Source organism: Pinus tabuliformis, chromosome 9 (assembly GCF_031772625.1).
Source record: "Pinus tabuliformis cultivar Carrire ecotype Pingquan chromosome 9, CPIR1, whole genome shotgun sequence".
NCBI classification, from domain to species: Eukaryota; Viridiplantae; Streptophyta; class Pinopsida; order Pinales; family Pinaceae; genus Pinus; species Pinus tabuliformis.
In genome coordinates, this window is record NC_142307.1 from 1,267,877,949 (window position 1) to 1,267,885,487 (window position 7,539).

A 7,539-nucleotide genomic window follows, 5' to 3' on the forward strand; every position below is an offset into this window, starting at 1 on the left:
TCTCGCTTTAACATGTCCAAGATTATGACATACATAACACTCAACATTATTCATATAAGAACGTAACCGACTATCACTTCCATAGTTTGAAGTAAAATATTTTCTTTGACGGATTTGTTTCCTTGGTTGTTGATGTGGTTGACCTCTTATCTCCTTGTCGAGCATTTCAGGTTTTGCATTAGAGTTCCTTGCCTCACCCTAAGAGCTAGATTCGCCTTCAATAGATTCATGAAAACCAAGACCAGTTTTGATAGCAGGGGATATTTGACTACTAAGAATATCATCCAAAATCTTAGTACTGTCTTGAAATCGTAACAGTTTATCCTTTTCTTCTATTTTACCTTTTAAGATATTTACCTCAACCTGATGTTTCTCTTCCTTTTCGAGATGTTGTTTCTTCAAGATTTCTATAGCGTTTCTTCCTTCTTCCACTTGTTGCCTTAATTTGAGAATCTCATTTTCTTGTTCTTTGTCTTCTTGAGGTAGATCTTCATTTTTCTTATTTTTCAATGATATCACTTCATCTTGCAACATTTGACGTACTTTGAAGGCACACTCCAGCTAATCTTTTAATCTGGAAACTTCTTCTTGCAGGGCATACTCCATTTTGTTAAATAGATCTTGTTGATCTATGATTTTACCTGATGCTTCATTTACTTGTTCATCTTGAATCTAAGGTGATTCAGAATCTGAATACTTGCTTCCACCTAACGACAAGCTGTCACTGTTCCTTTGAGCTATCTTCTTCTTTTGGCGCACTTTCTTTCCCATTGTTCTACGGATCTCCTTCAAGCGATCAAGCTTTTACCAAAGGACCTACTCTGATACCAATTGTTGGAAATAATACTAAGAGGGGGGGGGGGGTGAATCAGTATTAGCAAATCAATAAAACTTTTTCATTTCATACTCTGATTCATATACGCTACTTCAGTTAAGGGAACCCACATGTACACACAACTGTGTTTAATGCAACTAGCGTATATCCAGTAAACTTATGATTCAGTTAATCCATCATATGTTGATCTTTAATTAGTGCATCAGAAATTCATTAACCATATAAACAATAAACAGGTGCAGTAAAACAGAACAAATCATCACACATAAGAAACACACATGAACACCATGATGTAAGGTGGAAACCCAATGTGGGACAAAAACCACCTGCTGTCGTCTTCCTTTAATATAAGAAAAACCTGTTTACAATCTTGTACTAGCACAGACTCATACCAGTATGTAGGCACCCACCTACAGAAGGCTACAACCTTCTCTCATTCTCCAGCTACTACTGGAAGGGAGCTACAACCCCCTGGCTCTTGTACTAGCCAATATATTTACTAGTACGTAGGCGTCGGCCTACAGAAGGCTACAACCTTCTCTTGTTTTCCAGCTGCTACTGGAAGGGAGCTCCAACCCCCTGGCTCTTGTACTGGCTGATATGTTTACCAGTACGTAGGTGCCAGCCTACTGAAAGCTCCAACCTTCACTCTTCCTCCAGCAACCATGTTTCATAAATTTTCAGACTGGATACACCTGGATCACAACACCATAACATGAAGGCCACATTTCATCCAATTTTCATACTGGACCCATCAACAACATTGAAGCACAAATCAATCACCACTGCAATACAACCATCAACCACATCTGCATCATCAATCTCTGAATCACCCACAACTGAATCAACCAATTAGAATACTGTCATCATAACATAGTCACTAGAACACAGAGCAAAACCCAAAACTCTGCAACAACAACCAGAACCAACTACAAGTTCAGATATCACATTTCATAATGTACACGCTACTATGATGAGCCGAACCAGCATGTATACGCGCTTTTATCAAGGCGAACCCACGTACATATCTACAAATATTTACTCATAACTTTGCAGCTATACCAGACATCAGTCATACCCAGATCATAACATTTATACAATAAAATATGCGTCAATAATTCAAATCTAGTCTATCCATGATCAAACCACATAATGATAAAACATTCCAAGCCTTAAGATCCCGATCCATCGTTCATCATCATCGTCCCTGGTTCAAATCAAGTAAAGCATCACAAACCCATAACCAACATACTGGATCTCACACTTCATCAGATATTCAATCCTTGCACATCTTGCACACCCTGGCCTAATGATCTTCTCCTCCTTATATAGGTTTAAGCCTCTCTCAATACCATGGTCCAAAACCATGTAGGACCAATACCTTGGACCCAATACCTGGGGTCAATACCTCGAACCAAATACCATGGACCAATACCATGGACCAAATACCACAGACCAAAACTTGGTTTTCCAACATGTACGCACCTTTCCTTTTGTGAAACTACATGTGTACGTTATGCGCTCCTTTTGGTCTGCTAACCCGCGTGTATACGCGCTTTTGTCATGGTGAACCTACGTATACCTCTTTTTGATCATTAATTCTTTTCTATTGACCTACTGCACTATGATCTGTCATCTGAGTGAGTTGCCATCAAGGACAACACCTGTATCATACATGTATCATAATGCCAACAAAACATACTCACAATTATTGAGAAATGAAATTCCATTGATCCAAGAAAGGACGTAACGTGGTGGTCTAAAGGCATCTAATTCCATCCACTATAAACCAACTGGATTGCGAAATGGCAAGGGTAAGCCCATGGTAAATCAAGAAGACAGCAGAAAGTGCGTGCACATGACTGGCAAGATCAAATATGAAGCAGAACTTTAATCGATTTCTCCATGGTGGTAGAGGGAATCTATGCTTGTCCTTCATCTCAAGAAGCCTGCGTTTCTGAAACCGAGGATTTGGTGATATGTTTAATTACCTCCATTACTTCCATTACTGTGAAACCCATGATTGAATTTGATTGTTGCACGAAAGAGCTAGGTGGCTTGTTCTCCCATCCTTGTTCCAAGTGTCATTGAGAAATCAATAAAACAGTGCTACTCGATGTTCTTCACCTTTCAGGAAAAAATGGTGTATTTGACACAACAATGAATGTACCATCATTTTTGTTTGCAAAAAAAAATGCTATTTGTATAACTACTATTATATTTATTTCTCGAAGGTAGTTCTTGGCTACAAAATTGCGCCAAGAAACTAACTCGACCAAACTTTAGGCTCAAGCTAGCCCTCGAACCAGAGGGGCCTCCCTCAAGTATTACAAGGCTTTTTTAACATTTTTCATTGTCACTAAACGACAGCCTTTGAAGCACAATGATCAGGTCTATTATTTTTTGTAGGTGGTTGTTGATGATTATCCAATCTCTACTCAGAAATAAAGCCCTCTCTTACTGAAACTTAATGAAAGTGTCAACGCCTAGTTCTGATAGAAAAACATAGCTTAAAGTGTTTGGTGGAGGAATAGAAGAGAAATCAGATAATTAAGTATTCATATTTAATACTTAATCAATCAAATATAGTGGATTCATGCAAAAGAATTCTACTGCCAAACAATATACATTCAAGAGATGAAAGAAGACAACAATTAAATTATGCAGAGGAGCTGATTTAAAAAGACTGTTGAATTAGCTAATCTTATTGTAGATGATAGCTTTGCAACGAGCTGTCAGGGAGGTTGATACTCAAACTTAGCCTTGTCCTAACTCCTATGTTACCTTGAACATATGCAGAAACAACTTATGAAATAACAGGGAAAGACATACATGAGAAACAATTTAAGTCATGAAACTAAAGCCATAATACTTTAATTAAAATTCCTGTAATAAAAGTATTTACAAAAATGGCGGGGTTTTGGCATCTAAATCCAACCCTTTTACAATCAAAATCAAATAATATATAGAGTATTACATTAATTTAGCTGTGTCTAGCTTTCTGGAAAATCAAATCTGAACAATATACTAAAAATAAAAAGAATCTCTAAAAAACTGCAAGAAATTTGGAGCTGCTGGAAAATCCTTTGCCGCCAATTCTGGATATAATCCTTTGACTTCTAATTTAGATGCCCATAATGCTGCCTTTAAATATTTGGTGATCCCTTGATTGTTGGGTTCTTTGTTTGGGATTTCAAATGTGCTCCTCTATCGACACGATGTGTATTCGTTTGTCTAGAAATTTGGGGTTGTTTCATAGTTGTCTCCCAAAAATTGGGTGCCAAGAGAATATCCATTCAAGGGGATTCTAAGTTAATCATAAAACAAATTAAAGGAGATTATTCAGCTAAACACCCTAGATTGAGAGCATACAGAAATGTTGTGCTCGGTTTTCTAGAGATTTTTGTGAAATACATGAGCTTTCTGCAATTCCTAGAAATCAAAATATCCTTGCAACTAGTTTGGCTTTTTCAGCCAGCTCCTGTAAAATTCCTTACCCTAATCGACAATACACAGTGGAAGTGAACATCAACCAGTTTTACCAGACAATATGAGGTATTGGCAACTGTTTGGCAATGATAAACAAATTGAAAACTTTCTGCAGTCTAAGGATGAATATGAAGAAGATAGTATAGACTTAGAGTGTGAATTAGAAAATCAAATAGTTGTACATTCTAATGTAGAAAAGCAGTTAGATAACTCAGATGTAAATATACATATAAATAAAGTTGTAAATAAATTAGAATTGCTTGAGATAGATCCAGAGAAAGAAGAGTTTGAAACACTTCAGTTAAAGGATAACGTTTTACCTAGAGGTTTAGTTCCACTGGAAGAATTATTTGATTTCAATGATGTAGCTAAGAAGCCTAAGATTGAGCCCATAGGGGAAAAAGTAGAAGAGTGCAACATAGGTAGTGAAAAAGATCCTAAAATGATAAAACTGTCCAAATCACTGCCAACTGCTGAAAAACAAAAATACATTGCTTTATTCAAAGAATTCATTGATGTTTTTGCCTGGAGCTATGAAGATCTAAAAACTTATGATACTGAGATTATACAACATAAAATTCCAATTAAAGAGGATCAAAAACCATTTAAACAAAAACTTCAAAGAATAAATCTAATACTAATGCCTCTAATTGAGAAAGAAATTAAAAGAATGTATGATCCTAAAATCATATTTCCTCTTAGGTACTCTGAATGGGTTTCCAATATAGTACCAACTAGGAAGAAAACAGGTGAAATCAGATTATGCATAGATTTTAGAAACCTTAATAAAGTTTCCCTAAAGGACAACTACCCTTTGCCAAAAATGGATCACATCTTACAAAAGGTAGTTGGATCTTCTAGGATTTCTTTATTAGATGGTTTCTCAGGCTACAATCAGGTTTTAGTTCACCCTGATGATCAAGATAAAACAAATTTCACTACTCCATGGGGTACCTTCATGTATGTGAAGATGCCTTTTGGGTTAATGAATGTTGGAGCCACATTTCAAAGAGCAATGGATATTGCCTTTACTGATGAAATTGGCAGGTTTATTGTGATCTATCTAGATGACATTACTGTTTATTCCAAGATTAATGAAGAACATTTGTTACATCTCATAAGATTATTTGAGAAGTGCAGAAGGTTTGGGATTTCACTAAATCCTAAGAAAACACTTTTTGGCCTTGAAGAGGGAAAACTTCTAGGTCATATCATCTCTAAAGAAGGTATTAGAATTGATCCCAAAAGGATTGAAGCCATTTTGAAAATTAATCATCCTAGAAACATTAAATAAATTCAATCATTTATTGGCAGGATAAACTTCCTGAGGAGATTCATCCCCAACATTGCAGAACTCCTCAGAAACATAACAAATATGTTGAAAAGAGATTCAAAAATAAGATGGAACATTGAAGCTAGGTAATCATTTGATCAAGTTAAACAAGCATTGGCAAAATCACTAGTCCTAATCAGTCCAGATTTCACCAAGGATTTTATAATATTTTCATTTTCATTTGAACACACTATTGTAGCTATTCTTTTATAAAAAGACAATGATGGATTCAAACAACCAATTGTTTTCTTCAACAATGATTTAATGGATGCTGCATTGAAATATAACATAATGGAAAAACAAGCCTTTGCATTAATAAAAGCAATCAAATATTTCAGGGTGTATATCCTCCATTCTCACATAATTGCTTATGTACCAAATGTTGTGGTCAAGGATATTTTAACCCAAAATGGACTAGATGGTAAAAGAGGCAAATGGATTGCCATCATTCTTGAGTATGACATAGAAATCAAACCCACCAAGCTTATCAAAGGCCAAGGATTAGCCAAATTGATGGTTGAGTCTAATTTTAATGCATTGGATATCAACTTTATAGCTGCATTAGATGATCAAGAGGAGCATACGACTCCACAATTAGATGAGGCTTTTATAACCTCACCGTGGTATGCAAATCTCATTTTTGTTTTATTTAGTTTAAATCCTCCTCCTGGTTTAACTAAGACAAAGGCTAGATTTCTAAAATTAAAAGCAGTAAAATTTTGCATCATAGATAATGTTTTATAGTGGAAAGATGATAGTGGTATTTTACTAAAGTGTCTATTGAAGGATGACGCAGAAAGAACCATGAAAGAATTCCATGAAGGTGATTGTGGTGGGCATCTATACTGGAAAACTACTCCTAACAAGATCCTTAGAGTTGGTTTCTACTAGCCTACCCTTTTCCCTGATGTCCATAAGAAAGTAACCTCTTGCCACAAATGCCAAATATTTGAGGGGAAAAGAAAACTATTGCCTCTGCCTTTAAAACCCATATCTGTTGAAAGTCCTTTCCAACAATGGGGATTGAATTGTATTGGAGAAATCCACCCACCATCCTCTTTCCAACACAAATGGAACCTCACAACTACCGAATACTTCACTAAATGGATTAAGGCCACACCTTTTAGATTGGCTAATGATGTTGTTATTATTAAATTTCTAGAAACCAATATCTTGTCTAGATTTGGCTGTCCCAACAAGCTCATTACAGATAATGTTGTATCTTTTAAATCCAAGAAAATGATAAACTTTTGCAAAAAGTATTATATTACTTTGAGACATTCAATTGTTTATTACCCAGAGGGTAATGGATTGGCTAAATCCTCAAATAAGAGTCTGGTGAACATTATTAAAAAGATGCTAGAAGATAACAAAAAGTCATGGCACAACAAGCTAATAAATGCACTTTGGGTTGCTAGACTGACAATAAAGAAATCAATTGGCATGTCACCATACCAATTGGTTTATGGGATGGATGTTGTTTTTCCATCTTCTTTAGGAGTTCTAGTTATGAAGATAATTCAGGAATTGCAGGTTGAGCCTAATGACATCCAGAGGAGGATTAATCAGACTATTCAATTGTAGTAATCCAGGGAAGAAGTCTACAGCAAAACTCAAGTCATCCAAAATAATATTAAAAAGATTTTTTATAGAAGAACTAAAGAAGTGTTGGGTTGTGTTATATTCTTTCCATGACTAGCCCACGCAGTTAACTAGGGGGTTAGAGGGGGGGTGGAGCCCCCCCTTTGTTGCGCCAATTGCACAACGGGGGTGTCATAGGGGGTTTGAGGGGGGTGGACCTACCTATGCTTTTGTGCATGGTTTTCGCACATGGTTTTGGATGCGATGGTTTTCGGTCCATGGTTTGGACGCGATGGTTTTC